Source organism: Pecten maximus, chromosome 11 (assembly GCF_902652985.1).
Source record: "Pecten maximus chromosome 11, xPecMax1.1, whole genome shotgun sequence".
Classification (NCBI taxonomy): domain Eukaryota; kingdom Metazoa; phylum Mollusca; class Bivalvia; order Pectinida; family Pectinidae; genus Pecten; species Pecten maximus.
The window spans coordinates 35,039,750-35,060,925 of NC_047025.1; the positions used below are offsets into that span (position 1 = coordinate 35,039,750).

At 41.5% G+C, this 21,176-nt stretch overlaps 1 long non-coding RNA gene across 1 annotated transcript in view; it reads left to right on the forward strand.

The window, feature by feature from the left end:
* The first annotated feature begins 1,453 nt into the window (after nt 1–1,453).
* The window catches only part of LOC117337699, a 29,190-nt gene continuing 9,467 nt past the window's right edge, over nt 1,454–21,176 (forward strand). Inside the window, exons 1-2 of the long non-coding RNA XR_004534900.1 lie at nt 1,454–1,632; nt 19,539–19,766. This is a non-coding gene — a long non-coding RNA (uncharacterized LOC117337699). The remainder of the gene's footprint in view (nt 1,633–19,538; nt 19,767–21,176) is intronic.

The window sequence follows — 21,176 nt, forward strand, 5'->3', positions numbered from 1 at the left end:
TCTCGTGGAATTTTCTGGTGGGAGGTAACAAACACACGCATACAAGTCTTGACAATTTTTCTTTGAATTTAAATGTAACCACAAAATTCCTTCATGTTCACTGTTGATGACGTTGATATCGAAATACTGTATCGCTTATTAATTAATTGCCTGTGATATAATGTCAATTATTTCCGCAACTTCTGATATTTGTCCAGATTTGTCAATTCTGTCAAATAGTTTTTCTGATTGCTGCGTTTTCCTTGATAGGTATAGCATAAGACAAACACAATATTGTTGTATATGTGATGCTTGACTATACATGCATTCCTAAAATGTCTTCACTTCCCATTTCCGTAACAGAAAACACACATAACTTTATATTAAGAAAACATCTTGTTATCGTTGGTAACTTCACTTTAACTTGAGCGAAATCAACTTTTTTCTCAAATAGGCATAGGTCAACATAGCCTTGGGTTTCTAATGATCCTTTCACATTCCGTCTCAGTACAATATTTGAATAAGGTTAATTTTAAAAGGCAAAATAAAAATGGTTACCTTCTAAAATAAGTTTGTTGTCTCATAATAAAATAATAATCATATGATTTTAAAGATATTAAAAGAAACTAGTTTGTAGGAGAATACAGACGTTATTGAACGAGATAGTGTTTTGACGAGCGGTGTCTCACTTGTTTTAACGTGACCATCATTTTATGTAAACGAGATAACTCGGTTCAATTAGATAAGTATCGCGATCAACACATGATACGCTATCATAAAAGCTTTCGAAAAATTGTGTAATACATCTACCATTGTACAATAAATGATGTAATAACATGTCATACCCACATTTCAATTTGGTAGATCATGGTAACATGACGAGTGGTTTTAAGATATGATATTCAAAAGTTACAAAAGACACCAGCTTAAGCGTGTGCTTGCTATATTAATCAAATAAGATGAAGTGACATTATATGTTAAAGATCATTGATTATATACAAACAAGAGAGAGAGAGAGAGAGAGAGAGAGAGTATTCTATGCGCACGCACACATTAATTATATATGTCTATATATACAATGTAGCGTTTGCACACATACACACATACATGTAAACGTTTTAAAATACATACCTTGGGGTTAAAAACGATCAGTCTAATGTTATGACATATGCCATGCACTGTGTCTTGCCATGCACTGTTATCAAATTCAATTCCTCTGACCGTATCAAGTTGGTAATGTCTGACTCAACTTAAAGTGTCCGCTTGTCTAATCTTTAAAAAGTATACGATCGTATTATATACCTGATGGAACGTGCTTAAACTTGTTCTATTACCGTGATAAATGTTTGAACGTTATTGCTGTATTACGGTGTTGTTGTTTGTTTGTTTTTTTTGTGCTTTTTTTTTATATTAAATCAGACCTTTTGTATTTTGTAATATTCAACTTCTGTGTGGAATTTACCTTTATCAGTAGATAGACTGGAGAAAAAGTGTAATGACCTTATATAGATATCTAGGTCTAAACTGCGATTAACCAATCAGGCCTCGTGTTTTATACGAGATGCTCAGCCAGGAAATCCCCGCGAGAAACGATATCAAGCTTTTGATTGATGCAGACCAGCTCCTGTTGTTGCGGATGTAAACACGAAATTTGTAAGTATGAGATAGGCTATTAATATAGTATTTAATCAATTACATAGTCTATACTGTCATTGTGTAAGGTCTGTACACCGCTTGATTTTAACTGCGGACCCTGGCATGAGGTGCACTTGGTTTCGGTACTCAGTCGTTTCGATCACATTCTTTTAGGCCACAGGGGCATGGCTAGTCCGAATTTTCTGACGATCTTACTAGTACGTAGGCAGCTTGAATGGCGATATTACCATCAGAACCCTTCGGATTAAGTTATTAAGATATTAGAGCACACTGGGGTATTATCGACCACTGGGTATTATCGACCATTTGTCTCATTAAATCTTGATATAAGTCGTAAGAAGCTTTGTCTTGACCTTTTCAACGATAATGTTAGAAGTTAGCCAGCACAGCGGGTTAACCAGCAGGTCCGGTTTTGATACACGCCTACTGCGGTGATAGGCCCCGCCTACTTCTACGCCTGCTTCCTTGTCTAGAACTTTACACGCATGCTATATCGTACTCAAGGCACTTGTGGACATGATTATGCTGTTTTGAATTTAAATGTTACATTATTGACGAGTAAATTATTGTATTACAATCGCATGGTTAATTTGTGGGGGAAAAATCGTACCTCTGCCTTACAAATAAATAGGTTTTTTTGGGGTTTTTTTGACAAATTCAGCATGCGAATGTGATTGTACTCTCCGTCTATCCATGTACAGTACTGTACATACATTAAGCTTAGATTCATTTTGTTTGAATCGACTTGAATTTTTTGAAATATTGAATTTTAGATCGCAATTTTTTTAAACCTAAGCTTACAAACAAACTTTGACTCAGAATTTTTAATCAAATACCCACACCCGATCTGTATTATTTGTCATTCGTTACAAGTATGAAGTTGAATTTTCATATGTGTAGTTATGACCTGGAACCACCTTTTTAGTATTCTCCTAGAAGAAGTTCGCACGATTCACCGTTTTGACCCCGTCATTTCGCATGCTGTTATTAACCAGATTGCTACATCAAGAAGTGAGTTCATAATGAAATAATTAAGGAGATTATTTTTTTACATTTCATTCTTGACGTGCAACAAAAATCAGCAATAGATACGTGCGTTTTGTATCCCAGTACAGTATATATCCGCACAGCGACTGGCCATGCTTTGGTTACGAAATTGATTACTATTCATGTGTTGGTGCAGCTGTTGTATTTTTCTTCTTTTTTTCCAATTTGAGACTGAACTTTAACCGGATTAATTGTCATTCAAGTTGTACTTTAGTGAGTTAATTGGAATTTCTGTTTAAAAATCGGAGACAGTGAAAACAATTATAAATAGCTAGATCGTTACTACTTACTGAAAATAATGCCCCAATCGCCATGCTGGTGTAATTTGACAAATAATCAATACTTAGACAAATAATTATGAATTAAACAATGCCATTTATTTTACTATACCCTAAGTATTTAGTCAAATGACCCCCACCAGCTGTGGTAGTCAACCCCACTTCACACGCTTACTATACACCAAGTATTTAGTCTACTGGCGCCCCCACCAGCTGTGGTGGTTAACCCCACTTAACATGCTTACTATATACCCGGTATTCAGTTAAATGAGCCCTACCAGCTGTAGTGGTTAACCCCACTTCACACGCTTACTATACACTAAGTATTGAGTATAAATACCCCCACCAGCTGTGGTGGTTAACCCCATTTCACACGCTTACTATACACCAGGTATTCAGCCAAATGAGCCCTACCAGCTGTGGTGGTTAACCCAACTTCACACGCTTACTATACACTAAGTATTGCGTCTAATGACCCCTACCAGCTGTAGTGGTTAACCCCACTTTATACCCTTACCATACACCAAGTATTGACTCTACTGACCTCCACATGCTGTGCTGGTTAACCCCACTTTATACACTTACCATACACCAGGTATTGACTCGACAGACCCCCACCAGCTGTGCTGGTTAACCCCACTATATACACTTACCATACACCCAGTATTGACTCTACATACCCCCACCAGCTGTGCTGGTTAACCCCACATTATACACTTACCCTACACCAAGTATTGACTCTACAGACCCCCACCTGCTGTGCTGGTTAACCCCACTTTATACACTTACCATACACCAAGTATTGACTCTACTGACCTCCACCTGCTGTGCTGGTTAACCCCACTTCACACACTTACTATACACCAGGTATTCAGCCAAATGAGCCCTACCAGCTGTGGTGGTTAACCCCACTTCACACACTTACTATACACCAGGTATTCAGCCAAATGAGCCCTACCAGCTGTGGTGGTTAACCCTTTTTCACACGCTTACTATACACCAAGTATTTAGTCTACTGGCCCCCACCAGCTGTGGTGATTAACCCCAATTCATACACTAGCTATATATCACTTTACTTTTTAATTGAGGGTTTTCTTGTAAAACCAATTTTCATGATGCAATACTTACCATAACTTTATCATGCGTTAGTCCACCAGTACCCCATACATTTGTATAAGAAAATACAAGGTAGAAATTCCACTCACACACCCCTTGGGAGGCCCCTCTTATCCTTAGATGTGCACACATACCCAGGTAAAGTGAGTCAAGGGGAGGAATGAAAAAGGGAGGGACTCACTAAAGTTATGGTAAGTATTTCATCATGAAAATTGGTTTTACAAGAAAAGCCTCAATTTCATTTCAGTAATACATTGCCATAATTTTATTATGTGAATTCGTATTACAGTAGAGGAGACTCCGATTCCCAGCGCCATCAGCCGAAAATAACAGCACTCCGAGGCCAACAAAGGGGAAACCAAAAAGCCAACCCAGATGTTGGATCTGCCAGTGGATAAACAACGTGGGACATGCAAACGCAAAAACCTACTGACTAGAGGAAGGGGGAGCTGCAATCTGCTGTGCAATTACCACCGGACCAAGAGAGAATAGGTCATCAGAAACTGATGCCATAGATCTAAAAAAAAGTCAGTGAAAGTGGTCTGGCCACCCCAAAAGGCGGCAGACATAATCTCCTGAAAAGAAGAGCCAGAAAGAAGTGCCCAAGAAGAAGCAAGGGACCTAACTTCATGAGCTCTAACTTTAACGCCATCAAGTGTTCCTTCATCTGAATCTTCGTAAACCAGACGAATTACTTCGCAAATCCATCTGGAGATAGACTGCGAAGAAATGTTCTTCTGGCCCTGCTTACTAAGCAAGAACAAACGAGTTCGTGAGCCCCGCCCTTCCCCCTGGTTTTATCAATATGAAACCTCAAGGACAGACAAGGACAAAGCAAAATGCCCCCATCATCAGAGCCAACTTCAGTATTTAAAGAAGGGATCTTGATGGGTTCAGGAGAAAATCCAAGAAACTGATTCTTGGCTAAAAAAACCCAGTATCAGTGCACAAAGAGTAGGTAGAAAAATTCCGAGACCATCGAAGATAGGAAGGAAAATAATAAAGAGCGTGTACTTCACTACCTCTACGACCTGGGGCAAGGGCAACAAGAAAAACAGTCTTAAGAGTGATGAATTTCAAGGAAGCACTGCCTAGAGGCTCAAAAGGAGCTTTAGTCAAGGAATCGAGGACGAAAGACAGATCCCACTGTGGGGCCAACTGCCTGACTCTAGGCTGGTCAAGTCTAAAACCTCTGATCATAGCAGACAAAGAGGGAGAAGAGCCCACTTCTGTCTGGTCTGTCAAGAACAGAAAAAATACTAGCCAAAGCCGAACGGTACCCAGCAACGGTACCGGGGGCAAGGCTTCGGTCTCTGAACAGGGAAAGCAGAAAATCCGCTATCAACTGAATATAGGCCTTAACTGGATCAACCTGCCGTCCATCACACCAATCACAGATGATTCGCCATCTGGACTGGTAGATGGCAGATGAGGAAGATCGAAGAGATCGTGCGATGCAATCTGACACCTTTGAAGAAAAGCCTGCCTGAGAGAGTCCTTCTTTGATAGCCTCCACGCGTGAAGGTGGAGGTCCCTGGGTATGGATGTATTGACCTTGACCGAGGCTGCCGCAGAAGGTCCCAACTGGGAGGTAACTGTAGAGGTTGGTCTACCAGAAGGGACAGCAACTGTGGAAACCAAGGCTGCCTCGGCCATAACGGTGCTATCAGAACATGGATGTTTCACGAACTTATGAAGCACACTGCCCACCAAGTTAAAGAGAGGAAACGCATAGGCGCTCATCCCGTTCCAATCGAGAGATAGGGCTTCTACTGCCCAAGCCAAGATCCGGAATCGGGGAGACGAAGGTCGGTATTTGAAAGTTTAGGGAGGCTTCAATTGCCTCTCTGTCAGAACTGTCTGACGACGCCTGGAGAGGGTATCGGCCAAGACATTCAGTCTGCCTGGAAGATGTTTGACTTGGATGGTCAAATTCATTTCCCGACACAACCGAAGGACTCGGATAGCGAGAGCGCACAGTACATGAGATCTGGTGCCTCCCTGCCTCTCCAGATAGGCCACAACTGTCGAATTGTCTGTCGCAAGACAGATCACCTGAGACTGCAGAACCTACCGAAGAGACTGCTGCAGCGCCAACAAAACTGCCCTCGTCTCCAGCACTTTTATGTGCTCCGGAAGCTCCTCTGTCTTCTCTCTGGAAGGAATGAAACCGACCTTGAGCAAGAGTTTCACAACCGATCAAGTATCCTCCACTAACGAGTCCCAAACCATGTGTAACATGAGGGAATCGTCGAAGTAGATATGGATATCTATGCTTCTGGAGTGAAGGTAACTCACCAGGCCTTGCAACAGCTTGTTAAAAACCAGGGGAGCAGTGGTGAGCCCGAAAGGCATGGACCGGAACTGAAAAACCTTGCCCTCGCAATTGAAGCGAAGATATTTCCGTGCCGACTTTTTGATAGGAATATGGAAGTTAGCGTCCTTCAGGTCTACTCAAGTTTCCCACATTCCATCCCCAACGGCGGCAATAATGCCCCTTGGGGTCTCCATCTTGAAGTGAGGAGAATCAACGTGCGTGTTGAATGCACCGAGGTCAATGATCGGACGCCAAGCACCCGACTTCTTGCGAACCAGGAACATCCTTGAGAAGAAACCGGGTGTGCAGTCCGTCAAAGAATTCTTTTTGACCGCACCTTTGAGAAGCATGGTCCCTACTTCCTCCCTCAAGGCAAGATACTTTTCTGGATCTCCTGGCGGAGAAAATAACATTGGCTCTGCTGACAGAGGGGGTTCCAACAAGAGTGGAATCCCCAGACCCTCTGACACCATCGACAAAGCCCAGCTGTCCTGGGTGATCTCCTTCCACAGAGGAAGACAGGAAGCTAGGTGGCCGCTTACCGGTAAATCTGGTAAGGGAATGTCTACCCCGTTCCAAGAATCGGAAACGAGTCAAGCTGGACCCGAACCGAGACTGGAAGCGACAGCTGGAGGGTGGACGGAGGGACAGTCAGGAACCCTAGTTGCCCTTTGAAGGAGGTTTCTTGCCACCCTAACGCTTCTTGCCCTTGGCCTTGAGGAGAAGTTTAGACTTAATTCTAGAGGCACGACATCTGGGATTAGGTCTAGCCTTCTTCACGGCAGACCCAGCAGCCTGCGAGGAACTAGGAGTCTGACTAGGCTTGGCAAAAAGAATCCTTCTTCAAATCCTTCTGAACAGAAGGCAAAGTGCCCCCAAACAAGGAACCTGTGAAGGGGGCCGTCAAGAGACGTGAGCGGTAAGGACCGCTCAATTCAATGCCCTTCAAGACAGAGAAGCGTCGGGCGAGCACTACATTACGGAGGAGGGAGCACTGCCGAGCAGCTACTGTCCTCAACGCAGCATTCAGGGCAGATGTAAGTCTGTCCTGCATATCCTGTCTTTCTTCCTCGGATAACCTATAATCAGGCAGATCGGATATTCTATAGAGGGAAACCGTGCAAAAGTCCACATAAGACAGGACATGTAGAGAAAGCCTTAGCATTCTCTCCATCTTGTGGTGTTCCTTAGGCTGGAGGACCACCTGCTCAACTTGATTCCCGGGCCAAGAAGCAAAGTCCCTCGATTTTAGCTTGGCTTGATGAGGGAAAAGCTTCCCATCTTGGATAGCATAATCTGACGGTTTAACATCACGGAGATGACGCATGCCGGCAACACGATGGGAGGCTTCAGCCACAACATCCTCGGCCTGATCTGATTCCCTAGACTCATTATCAGCAGACTGACCATCAGAAGATGGAGCAACCGTTTGAGAGTTGTCCAAATCGGAACCAGGGGACAGATGCAGAATGTCATGCTCTGCCTGACCCGATCCCTCGCAATCCATAGGCTCCGGAGAGTCCAAAACGTCAGTCTGGACTGTAAAAAGGAGATAACGAAGTAGCCAAAGGGGCTATCTGGAGCTGTGGCTCAGACATAGCCTCTGAATAGGAACGCTTCTGTAAACGTTTACCCACCTTAGCCTTGGAACGTGACAAAAAATTGATTTAGTCCGAGTCACATCTTTTCCTAGAGACTGCATAGCAGCAGGGACCGCCTGAGAGGCGAAAGCACCAGAGGACCGGTGTCGTCTACTGGAGCCAGCCTTAAAGGCTCCCGAACTAGAGGGGTGGGAGAGGGAGGGGGAACCAACAAATCACTAAAACGCTGCTGTGAGTGAGGGACCAAAGCCCAAGGATTCCACTGAGGAAAAACATATTGGTTGAAACCTAACCCCGGAGGGCAGGCTGGAGGTCCCAAGGATTGGGAGTGACCCTAGAAAAGGTCAAATTGACCTGCCTGAGACTGGGGCTGGAACCCCTGCCCAAAGGATAAAGGGGAACCGCCACTCCCTCCGGCTGCAAACCCAGACATGTACGGACCCTGTCCGCAACTGCTAGGATTCTGGAATGCCAAACCACACGCAGGCAGATTTGTGGAAAGCCTGGGGCGGGCGTCGGGTGGACAACACCCGACTGACCGACAGACTCGCAGCCCTACGAATACACCGGGTTCCCAATCATCGATAAACCTGGAGCAGACACAGTGTGACTAGGATCAGGCAACGAATAATTTGGGGGGAGAACTGCAAACCAGAAGGATTGGAAGAGAGAACATCTGGGCCTGGTCGTGCCAAACCAGGGTCCTGACAAGGACCTACCCCGATTCCAGAAGCAACTGGACCAGCGACTGGTGACTGGGACATCACTTTACCCAAAGGCAAGCTCTTAAAAGGCTTACGAGGATTCCCAGTCCATTCAGCCAAAGGGCGTGCGAACCCCATGCTAGGCTGACCCTCCAAAGAACCAGGCTGAGGCTGGGAGGAAGGGGCCGCCTGAGACTCACCTACTAAACCTGTAGACACCGGACAGGAGACAGAAATATGGTCCCTCGAAGGTACCTCCTTGGAGGGTTCTGAGGAAAACCTTACGTTTACCCTTACCCCTAACCTTCTTAGAAACCCTGGGTTTCCTAGTAGGGTTAGAGGGTTTGGGTAACTCATCAAGAGATTCCTGAAGAGGGGCCAGCAAACAAACATCACATGGCGCCTCTTCATTACTGGACTGGCACTGTTGACGAGACTCATGAGGGTCCATATCACTGAAAAAGTGAGTGCACCCATGAGCAGAGCCACGCCGGAGACGAGAATAGGACATATCATATCTAAATAATACCTAAAGACAACAAAACTGACAACAATTTGTTTTTTAGAATAAAATTTAATAAATTGCTGAAAATTCAAATAATTACAATGTAAAAAAAACACTGCAAGAATGAAAGAAACAGTTATGTTGCAAAACAATAGCAAAAACCACCTGTGAGTGGTATACCACATAATGAAAATCACAGGTGAGTTATATATACATGTAGGTCACCACGTGTAAATACACAGCAGTGACAAACAAGCCAAAACTTTTGTATGGGGATTTGTAGAAGAGGTCAACTAGACCACAAAATGATACAAATTGAACCTGAAACACTTCAATTCAAACCTTTTGTGCGTATGCGGACATATGGTTAATACGCTAAGCATACGCTAGGCATACGCTGAATACGCTAGAGGTACGATACATACGTTGGCGGAAGGTGTATCATGAGTAATTAACGCACTTCTAAAGTATTTCTGACGTATCTGCAACGTATATAGACATCTTGGCATATCAGACGATGGAGTAACGTATTTAACATACAACTAGCGTATTATTGGCGTATGGCCAGTGTATTGCCAGTCTTTTGATAAAGTGTATATATAGGCTCCAATTTTTAGCTCATCTTAAGTTCTTCATGAACCTCCAACGACAGAGGATGGATGTAACACGTACCCAACTCCAGTATGATCTGATCAATTTTGCACTTCACCAGATCCAAGATAACAGAAACAGAAGAAGACGTGAAGTCTGGATTAGACCATGGATTAGCAGGCGACGGCAGTTTCGCCTCCACGACCAGCTTATGGTGGAGTTCCTAAACGAGGACCAAAGATCCTTCAAGAACTTCATGCGGGTTCCACCCGAGATGTTCGATGAGCTCCTAGCCTACAATGGGACTAAGTCCTGAGAGGTTGAACAGACCTTAAATGTTCGTGAGGCTGTCCTCAAAGGCTGTGTCTGGACTGGGCTGGGTTGGAGTGGGCTGCTCCCTCAGTACTGAATGGTGATGTGGATGCTGGAAGGGTTGCTGTTGGTACTGCTCCAGGTACTCCATGTACTGTGATCCCCACACTGATGATGCTGGAGGCGCGTGTCTCCACATGTGGGTAGGTGGCTGATATTGCTCGGAGGGTGATGATGAGGAGGAGCCGAACGAGCCGAAGGACGATGCTGAAAAGGGGCGCAGTGGAGGTGGGTCTAGGTGGCTGGGTTTTTGGGTTGCTGGGATGGGGGAGCTCAAATGGCATCATCACCGTCCTTATCCATCAAGTCAGACAGTAACCTGTTGATGGTGGACCTTGCCTTCTTGTACTTGGCATCGGACATGGTCACCAGGCTGACTCTGACGTAGTTGGCAAGGCTATTCGGGCTGTGATGGGCTGCTGCTGGGCTTTGGAGAGGTCCTTGAGGATATTCAATTTGCCGGACTCAACAAGTCTATTCTGTAGGGACTCAAGGAGGGCGCTTTCCGGGTCCTGAGGCTGCTTGCGTGACAATGAACGGCTGGATAAGGGGCTAAGGGCGATCTCATTCAGGCCAATCTTCAGCTCAGCGCAGACCGTCTGCAGCATCAATGTCTCCTCTGTGTTGTTGGATGGTTGCCTTCACCTGCAAAGGCAGATAATAAATCATAAGCAAAGTGAATGCAACAATGAATGCAAATTAATGAGCTCCAGAAAAGTAGAATAGTTGTGTACTTACACCCTGGAGAGGCTCATGACGGTGGCAAGTGACCGTCTTCAAGAAGCCGAACTTGGAGATGATCCATTCCTCTCTCTCAGTCAGGTCTGGGGCACCATCGTCGCTTTTCTGATCAAGGCGTGTGTGTGTGTGTCTCACGCACTGACGGAATCAGACCTTGAGGGTGTCGGCTGTCTTCTCTTTTAGCTGGGCCTCAGTAGAGTCAATATTTCTTGTATGGTAAGTGTATGAAGTGGGGTTAACCACCACAGCTGGCGGGTGTTATTAGACTTACTACTTGGTGTATGGCAGGTGTATAAAGTGGGGTTAACCACCACAGCTGGTGGGGTCCATTTGACTTAATACCTGGTGTATAGTAAGTGTGTGAAGTGGGGTTAACCACCACAGCTGGTAGGGCTCATTTGGCTGAATACCTTGTGTATAGTAAGTGTGTGAAGTGGGGTTAACCACCACAGCTGGTAGGGCTCATTTGACTGAATATCTTGTGTATAGTAAGTTTGTGAAGTGGGGTTAACCACCACAGCTGGTGGAGGTCGGTAGAGTCAATACTTGGTGTATGGTAAGTGTATAAAGTGAGGTTAACCAGCACAGCAGGTGGAGGTCGGTAGAGTCAATACTTGGTGTATGGCAAGTGTATAAAGTGGGGTTAACCAGCACAGCTGGTGGTGGCAATTAGAGTCAATACTTGGTGTATGGTAAGTGTATAAAGTGGGGTTAACCAGCACAGCAGGTGGAGGTCGGTAGAGTCAATACTGGGTGTATGGTAAGTGTATAAAGTGGGGTTAACCAGCACAGCGGGTGGAGGTCGGTAGAATCAATACTTGGTGTATGGCAAGTGTATAAAGTGGGGTTAACCAGCACAGCTGGTGGTGGCCATTAGACGCAATACTTGGTGTATGGTAAGTGTATAAAGTGGGGTTAACCAGCACAGCAGGCAGAGGTCGGTAGAGTCAATACTTGGTGTATGGCAAGTGTATAAAGTGGGGTTAACCAGCACAGCTGGTGGGGGCCATTAGACGCAATACTTGTTGTATGGCAAGTGTATAAAGTGGGGTTAACCAGCACAGCTGGTGGGGGCCATTAGACGCAATACTTGTTGTATGGCAAGTGTATAAAGTGGGGTTAACCAGCACAGCTGGTGGTGGCCATTAGACGCAATACTTGGTGTATGGTAAGTGTATAAAGTGGGGTTAACCAGCACAGCAGGCAGAGGTCGGTAGAGTCAATACTTGGTGTATGGCAAGTGTATAAAGTGGGGTTAACCAGCACAGCTGGTGGGGGCCATTAGACGCAATACTTGTTGTATGGCAAGTGTATAAAGTGGGGTTAACCAGCACAGCTGGTGGTGGCAATTAGAGTCAATACTTGGTGTATGGTAAGTGTATAAAGTGGGGTTAACCAGCACAGCAGGTGGGGGTCAGTAGACGCAATACTCGGTGTATGGTAAGTGTATAAAGTGGGGTTAACCAGCACAGCAGGTGGAGGTCGGTAGAGTCAATACTTGGTGTATGGTAAGTGTATAAAGTGGGGTTAACCAGCACAGCTGGTGGTGGCCATTAGACGCAATACTTGGTGTATGGTAAGTGTATAAAGTGGGGTTAACCAGCACAGCAGGCAGAGGTCGGTAGAGTCAATACTTGGTGTATGGCAAGTGTATAAAGTGGGGTTAACCAGCACAGCTGGTGGGGGCCATTAGACGCAATACTTGTTGTATGGCAAGTGTATAAAGTGGGGTTAACCAGCACAGCTGGTGGGGGCCAGTAGACGCAATACTTGTTGTATGGCAAGTGTATAAAGTGGGGTTAACCAGCACAGCTGGTGGTGGCCATTAGACGCAATACTTGGTGTATGGTAAGTGTATAAAGTGGGGTTAACCAGCACAGCAGGCAGAGGTCGGTAGAGTCAATACTTGGTGTATGGCAAGTGTATAAAGTGGGGTTAACCAGCACAGCTGGTGGGGGCCATTAGACGCAATACTTGTTGTATGGCAAGTGTATAAAGTGGGGTTAACCAGCACAGCTGGTGGTGGCAATTAGAGTCAATACTTGGTGTATGGTAAGTGTATAAAGTGGGGTTAACCAGCACAGCAGGTGGGGGTCAGTAGACGCAATACTCGGTGTATGGTAAGTGTATAAAGTGGGGTTAACCAGCACAGCAGGTGGAGGTCGGTAGAGTCAATACTTGGTGTATGGTAAGTGTATAAAGTGGGGTTAACCAGCACAACAGGTGGAGGTCGGTAGAGTCAATACTTGATGTATGGTAAGTGTATAAAGTGGGGTTAACCACCACAGCAGGTGGGGGTCAGTAGAGTCAATACTTGTTGTATGGTAAGTGTATAAAGTGGGGTTAACCAGCACAGCAGGTGGAGGTCGGTAGAGTCAATACTCGGTGTATGGTAAGTGTATAAAGTGGGGTTAACCAGCACAGCGGGTGGGGGTCAGTAGACGCAATACTGGGTGTATGGTAAGTGTATAAAGTAGGGTTAACCAGCACAGCAGGTGGAGGTCGGTAGAGTCAATACTTGGTGTATGGTAAGTGTATAAAGTGGGGTTAACCAGCACAGCAGGTGGAGTCCATTACACTCAATACTTGGTGTATGGTAAGTGTATAAAGTGGGGTTAACCAGCACAGCAGGCAGAGGTCGGTAGAGTCAATACTTGTTGTATGGCAAGTGTATAAAGTGGGGTTAACCAGCACAGCTGGTGGGGGCCATTAGACGCAATACTTGTTGTATGGCAAGTGTATAAAGTGGGGTTAACCAGCACAGCTGGTGGTGGCCATTAGACGCAATACTTGGTGTATGGTAAGTGTATAAAGTGGGGTTAACCAGCACAGCAGGCGGAGGTCGGTAGAGTCAATACTTGGTGTATGGTAAGTGTATAAATCGGGGTTAACCACCACGGCTGGTGGAGGTCATTATACTCAATACTTGGTATATGGTACATATATGTAAGTGTATGAAGAGGTTTTAACCACCAAAGCTGTTTGAGATCAGTGGCCACTACAAAATATATGTTCTTCGCTAAAGGCTGTGTACACAAGGGACAGTTTCAATTTTCCGAGATGGCTTCTTATTGCGATTGTATTTTGTAGTATTGCAATAGTTGTTCTCCCTATAACAAGATTAATACTATTACTATTATGCACAACTTATAAAACCGTTACTTGCTTGTTGTGTACAACAACACTCTGAGCACACTTAACAACACAGCAGCTTAGTGAGATTTACCTGTTTCCTGGTATCATATATCCTATTTACAAATTCTACTGGTAAAATTGTTTACACGTTGCTTTTTTTCCCCCTTCTTTCTTTTACATTGTTTACATTGTCATGATAAACTAATTTAGTATCATTGATGCATTTAAATACCTAAGTCTTCTTCCATAATTTCAATACCGACTGCATTATCTTATTTTTGTTCCTTAAAATGTTCTACACCAATCTGTCATTGAACATATGGAGTGTTCCGATTTCTTACATCAATAAATAAATAAATTGCATTGATAAAACATTGTAAAAATCAGAAATAATATACATACTAGACTCATAAGAAACGCCACCATGCACTAAGGCTTGCAGTTATACAAATATAAAGTATCTGGAGATATTGGAGTCAAGCATCCAGTTAAACATTTTCACAGAGAAATACAAGTATTTAACTTGCAAGTGATAATCAAAGGTTTCGATACAGTCATAGGAATTTCAAATCTACATCTTTGGATCAGCAACACATAGTGTTTAACAAAGTACTACATTTTGAAAACTGATATCTTCTTCAATTGCAATAATAATAAAAAAAACAAATCATTTGTGTAGCCCAAGAATTGGTTCTAATCATGTTATGTGTAGCTAAAACGATCGTATATATAAACGACAAATATTGAACATGATGTCCAGACATTCCCAATTAATAACGCACGCCCTTTCAGGCCGTCCTGTATATATACATACTTAAAATCTAGTTGATGGTCAAACGTCTTTCTTCAAAACATAAAGCCTTTTTATGAAGTCCGAATTCTCTTAGGATTTTGCTAAAGGGAAATACATTTTTAGTATAAAATAATTATTATTCTTCAGAACTTATACTATATACATACATATACAAAATTATTTTAGTTCTGTTCGCGCAGTTCGTTGATGTGAAAAAAATGCAATATTTTGTGTAATTATGCATGATTTAGGTCATCATGTGATAAAAAAACCAAACAGTTGTAAGAAACGATCCGATCCTGCCCGATTCTGCCCAATCCTGTAAGTCGTCTATCCCATATACTGTAGGACGGATCGCACAGAATATAGGTCGCGCAGGTATTTCCCGTTATGCAAACCACAAGATTTGTCCATTTTTTGACTGCAAACACACATTTGTAACAAAGATAATCGGTCATTTTGCCTTTAACATTATAAACAACATTGTACGTCAATCATTATCTTCCTCATGAATATGCATACCGGATTTGCTGGTTAACCCGCTGTAGTGGTTAACGAAAATCACCTAGAATACTCCCTTCGGAATAACTTGAGGTTTTCCTTAGATTTCTGAGAGCCTTTAAATTCCTAATGGATAACATTGTTGAAACTGGCAAGCGCGGGTCTTTCAAAACAACGTAACGTTACGGGATAATTTAACTGGAAAGGGAAAATGAAAGTGTTTTTTTTTAACATGCACACGCAGACAGTCTGCCAGTTTTTATTGTTTGAACTGTATATGAATGAGTATTTTTAATGTTTTTTATGAAAAATGGGATAGTCATGTCAGCTAAAAGAAAAATGGGATGGTCGATAATACCCTGATGAAATTATAATCGCAGGGTATTATCGACCGTTGACTAAATAAAAAAATAAATGGGAGTTCCGCACGTATGATTTGACATTATACAGGCTATATAAATATTTGACTCATTAGTAAACTATTTGTTCGATAGTGTCATGGTTAAAAAAGAGAAAATAAAGTGATAGTTCCACGAATTTGTTCTGAAATTGAATACGAGTTCGAATACACTCACCAGCACGTATTTCATTTTTTTCTGTTGTAATTGATCAATTAGAATTAAGATATGCAGCGCATTGTAACCAAAATAACCCGTATATTCAAAATCAAATTGGCAATTTGATGGATTTAAACTTACAATAAAAGGATTTATTTATTAGATTATATCTTTTTTATATACACTTGTATTAATATTTATTTACCAGAACAGTCCCTAATGAATCAGATACAAGCTTTAATCCCACTAACATATTAACATATCAACAAAACAGTTGAAAATAATTAGCACCTGGTTACGTATCAGATTGATGATAAATATCAGTTTATGGTAGTAGATTCCGTACAGCAACGATGCAACTCTCATAAACCTGAATCGGGATGCTGATATTCAGGCATACTGCAGGTCCTGGTGCAACTTCTGTCTGTAAGGCCTATATACATGTAGCTTGAAACAACTTACATTTTGTATTTGTTTCCATAGTTTGTTTTCGACACCCTATACCTTATACATTTCTGTAGTTACAACTATGATTTTAAAAGAAGATTCGTATATGACCGAGGAGTGTGTTATAGCAAGTTTGGATGAAAATATTGTCGATAAAAAAAAATTATACTATCAATTCTTTAAAAAGTTTTCTTACGGTCGATAATACCCGGAAGTGGTCGATAATACCCTGCGTATATTATTGAATAACACCGAAGGTTATCTCAAGGTCATAACACGTCTGTGCATCCAGTTGGTCAATTAATATGGCTCGTCAATGAGGCTATCGGATCATCGATGTTTGAGCAGTATGTGACAGTGCAACTCTCGGATGCAGTGAATTTACCCTTAAATGGTCGATAATACCCCAGTGTGCTCTAGCTTTATTATAGATATTTTGTATTGATTTGACCTTTTCATTTAATATAATGTGTTCTGTTACGTGATCCCCCTCCCCCCTCAACAGATAGCACTGCACACACGTTTAATTCGATAAACCAAAGACTATTATATCAACAAGGTGTAAAACTTGAAAATCTACAAATTCTTCGGCTGTATAACAGAAGTAGACTTGATTGGTCGACAATTATAAATAGTGTTGTTAGTTTCGAGTACAGCTAATATAATTTGCTGTACCCCAGGTGTCGGCGTCCCCGTCCAACATCAACACTTAAAAGTTTTGGGATCAAGGTTTTAGAAAGCTTTTTAGTCCAAATGTACACACCTCACGCCCTTCTAATTTGGTTTATACATTCATTAGCCATCTAGGAGTGATTTTATGGTAAAATCATGCAGATCATGAAGAAAAAAATTGATTTTTTTTGCATTTATCCATTTTGTTGACTTAACTTTTTTGGCACCAAAACCCACTTTAAATTTAAAGTTTTGGGTTAAGTTTTTGGAAAGCTTGTAAGTCTAAATGTGTACACCTCACACAATACATAGTGTGATTGCTGCTGCCAGTGAGCTTCACACTTGTTTATAGAGCTGTCGACCAATCAAATTGTCTGCATACCGCTCTAAAACATACAGACTACATGTTGTACTTCCGTTCCACAGTCGAGCATTGTCGCCAATCACAATCTAAACCAAGGTACGTTAATTAGGCCTACTGAAGTTTGTGTGCATTTAAGATTTGAGTTGGATTAAACTTACATTCAAGTGAATCAAAGCTCACACACCCCCTTTTTTTTTGGTTTTTCTAGTCCTACACCTTGTACATTGATAAAGTAGGAGTAGTTTTTTTAGGTCACCTGAGACAAAGTCTCAAGTGACCTATTCTAATTGCCTTTTGTCCGTCGTCGTGCGTCCGTAAACAATTTACATTTTCGACTTCTTCTCCAAAACCCCTAAACCAAATTCAATGAAATTTGGCAGGAAGCTTTTATGGCTAAAGGTCAACCAAAATTGTGAATTATATGGTCCCCACCCCCCCAAGGGGCCTGAGGGGTGGGGCTAAAAAGGGTCAAATTGACTAAAACTTCAAAAATCTTCTTCTCTACTCTCAGATATGGTGGAATCAAACACTCTTCATAGGTGGAAGGGTCTTATGATGCTTTACTAATGTTATGAATTTCATGACCCTGGGGTCACAAGTTTGCCCCTGGGGAGGGGGTAAATTTTACTATAGTTTATATAGGGAAATCACATTTTTGACTATTACTTGTTTGATTTCTATTGGAATTCATTCTAACTTTGTTAACATTATCAGCATTGAATGACAGGTTAATGGTATACACATGTTGGCCCTGACTGACCCCTGGGGCTGATGGATGGGCTCAAAAGGTTCAATTAGATTAACTGAAATACTTCAAATCTCAGGTGACCGTTAAGGCCCATGGGCCTCTTGTTCTATTAACCCTTGTGGTGCTGAATTGTCTTCCATTAGGATGGCATTGAGTGCTGATTTGTTTCAAAAACATTTTTTTACAAACATTTTTTTCTATACTAACCAGAAGCAGAACACCTGTGCTACCACATACCAAGGTATCTACAGTGTATAACTCAATGTAGGGTCCTACTCCCATATCTCATAATTTGTATTGAGTCACAAAGACTTCACACACATTTCCAACCCATGGTCCTTATATTGTTTATACTCATTAGCCATTTTATATCAACATGATCTCGCAATAGTTTGAAAATTGAAAATTGTTCGACAGTTACCGAGCTAGTACTGATCTGTGTCAGACTGTCTGTCCATTGTGATAACATTATTGTTGGACCTTGTAAACATGAAAACTGCAGTAAATATCGATCATGTAAATTGTTTATTAAAAATTTATATGCATGCAGTCAGTCATATATTAATAAGATTTGGATGAATTGAAGAATTGGAATTTTTTGACAGTAACATGCAGAGTTATTATTATTGTAATATTGATATTTGACCTTGTGAACACAATAACTGTTTTGGATATAATTCAGTTTGACAAAACTTTTTATGTAGCCATTTATCAACAAGATCTGTGGCAAGTTCCAAACTTGGAATGATTCTACAGTAATTTTGGATTTTGACCTATCCTAGTGTCTTTAAGACATTTGGGAGGTCTAGTAATTATAGATTAAACCTTTATTTGTGATATAAGGTCTACATATACCGTATTTATATAGCATGTAGAAGTTTTTTTGTTTTTTTTATCAAATTAACACAAAATATGGGCACAACATAAACAATTATTATCCTAATTTCCGACTATTACATTAGCACCTGTGATTTACATAGAATGCAGTGTCTTTGGACTTGCTGAGCCAACAAATTATTTCTCTGTTAGATAAATTCTCAAATGTTTACTGATAAATAATGTTGTATTGTAGCCTTCTTTTAATAACTTTTTGGGAGGCCAATACATGTTGAACCTTGTAAACACAATAACTAGTAACTGAGTAAAATGTTAACCAAGTATGATAAAAAAAAAGCTTATAAAAAAATGAGGCAACCAATAAAGGCCCTCTGCACATTTTTAAGAAACATGTTTCATTAACAGTTGCACTGAAGTTGAGTACAGAATAAATTGATTATGTACATAGTACCTTACATATAACATTATGTAAAAATTTCCAATACCAAACCTATGGGATAATCATAACTACGAATGTACAATAAAGAAAATAGTTATTAAATACATGTATGCACTCAATATATTTAACATTTAACAGACAATCTGGCACTGGCAGGATCGAAAAGGTCAGCGATGCAGGGGATGACAGCAGAAAGATCTTCACCCTGGGTTTTGGTGAAAAAGGGCACAAGTAACTGGATATCAACCACCGACAGACTGATCATTGATCAATGTGGACCCCTTACACTGAGTGAACCGAGCTAGGGCCCAATACAGGCTGAGGACATTAAAGGTGTAGCATCGGTGACTTCATAGTTGTATGAAGGTAATAGCATAAAAACACAGTACACATATATATATAGCATTGCCATACATATTCTTCTTTATTAGTGGCTGAGGTGGTGAAGTGGTTAATGTGTCGAAAATTTTACTTCTATAGCCAGTCTTTGATTCTGCCATCCATCTATAATTGAACAATTCTTGTTATAAAGTGGTATTTCAATTTTCATACCATTTCAAAGCAAAAACTGCCTAAAGGTGGCTATCTTAATTTTTGGCATCATCAGACGGTCGGCTATTTAAATTGCACTGCGTCCATGGTCCGTCCGTAAACAATTCTTTTTATCTCGCTATTTCTCAGAAAGTACTGAATGGATCTTCCTCAAATTTCATATGTAGGCCCCCTTGGTCTGTAGTTATGCATATTTCATTTTTAACGTCAGGATGCCTTTGGCACCTGCCGTTATAGTCGTGGTGGGTAAATTTTGTAAGTCACATTTTTGTTTCCGGTTAACAACTTCTCTTTCTAGACTATTTTAGATTATAAATAGAAACATTTTCCTCATCAGTATATTGCAATTGCAATTTTGTTCATGTATGATTGGTAGGTAATTCTGTCTCGATCCTGCCTTGAAAACGAAAGTAAAAAAATTCAGTTTGATCGTCATGGAAATTTACATGCGTCCACAAAGAAACTACCCACATGCCTTAGACTCATATGTTCATTCTGAGCTCGTATGTATAGCCGTTCTCAATGCCAGGGGCAAGGAAACACAAACTCCTTCAGTAGGGTTCTCTTTGTTGTTTAGGGATAAATTCCCAGACAAACGCATATCTACAAATGACAAATACAAACACAAATAATAATACAACGTTTTCCAACATGGTTAAATTAGCGACTGACATGCACGTCTCCAAAACCATGTGCTTTTAAAGTTATTAATATATACACAATTGTATCTAATATAAATTGTACATAATAAATCCTATTTAAAACATACATACAGGCAACACTTTCTCACATAGAACACTTACCACTGTGTAACAGCGAAATGCTATTATATACATGTAGTTCTCCAGCTTGTATCAGATGGCTTATTAGTTGATACGTATACACGTCCTATACTGTCGAAGTATTTGGTCTGAGTGCGCAATACGATACCCGACCCAAGCGCTCTAGCACCCGAACAGGACACCACGTGACATACTAGACAGGTAGAACAGGTAATGCACGTGAACAGGACACTACACGGATAACACGCATTGACTGTACAATGGGACATGGACGTATACAAAGTAATGAATATAATATTTAAATGAAACACATAAACAAGAATATGAAGAATGGATATGAAAGATGTATAGGAAAGAGATGAAATGAAAAGTCTATATATATATACCTAAAATATAGTTGGCTAAGAACTTAAGCATAAATATGTATACATATTATATACAT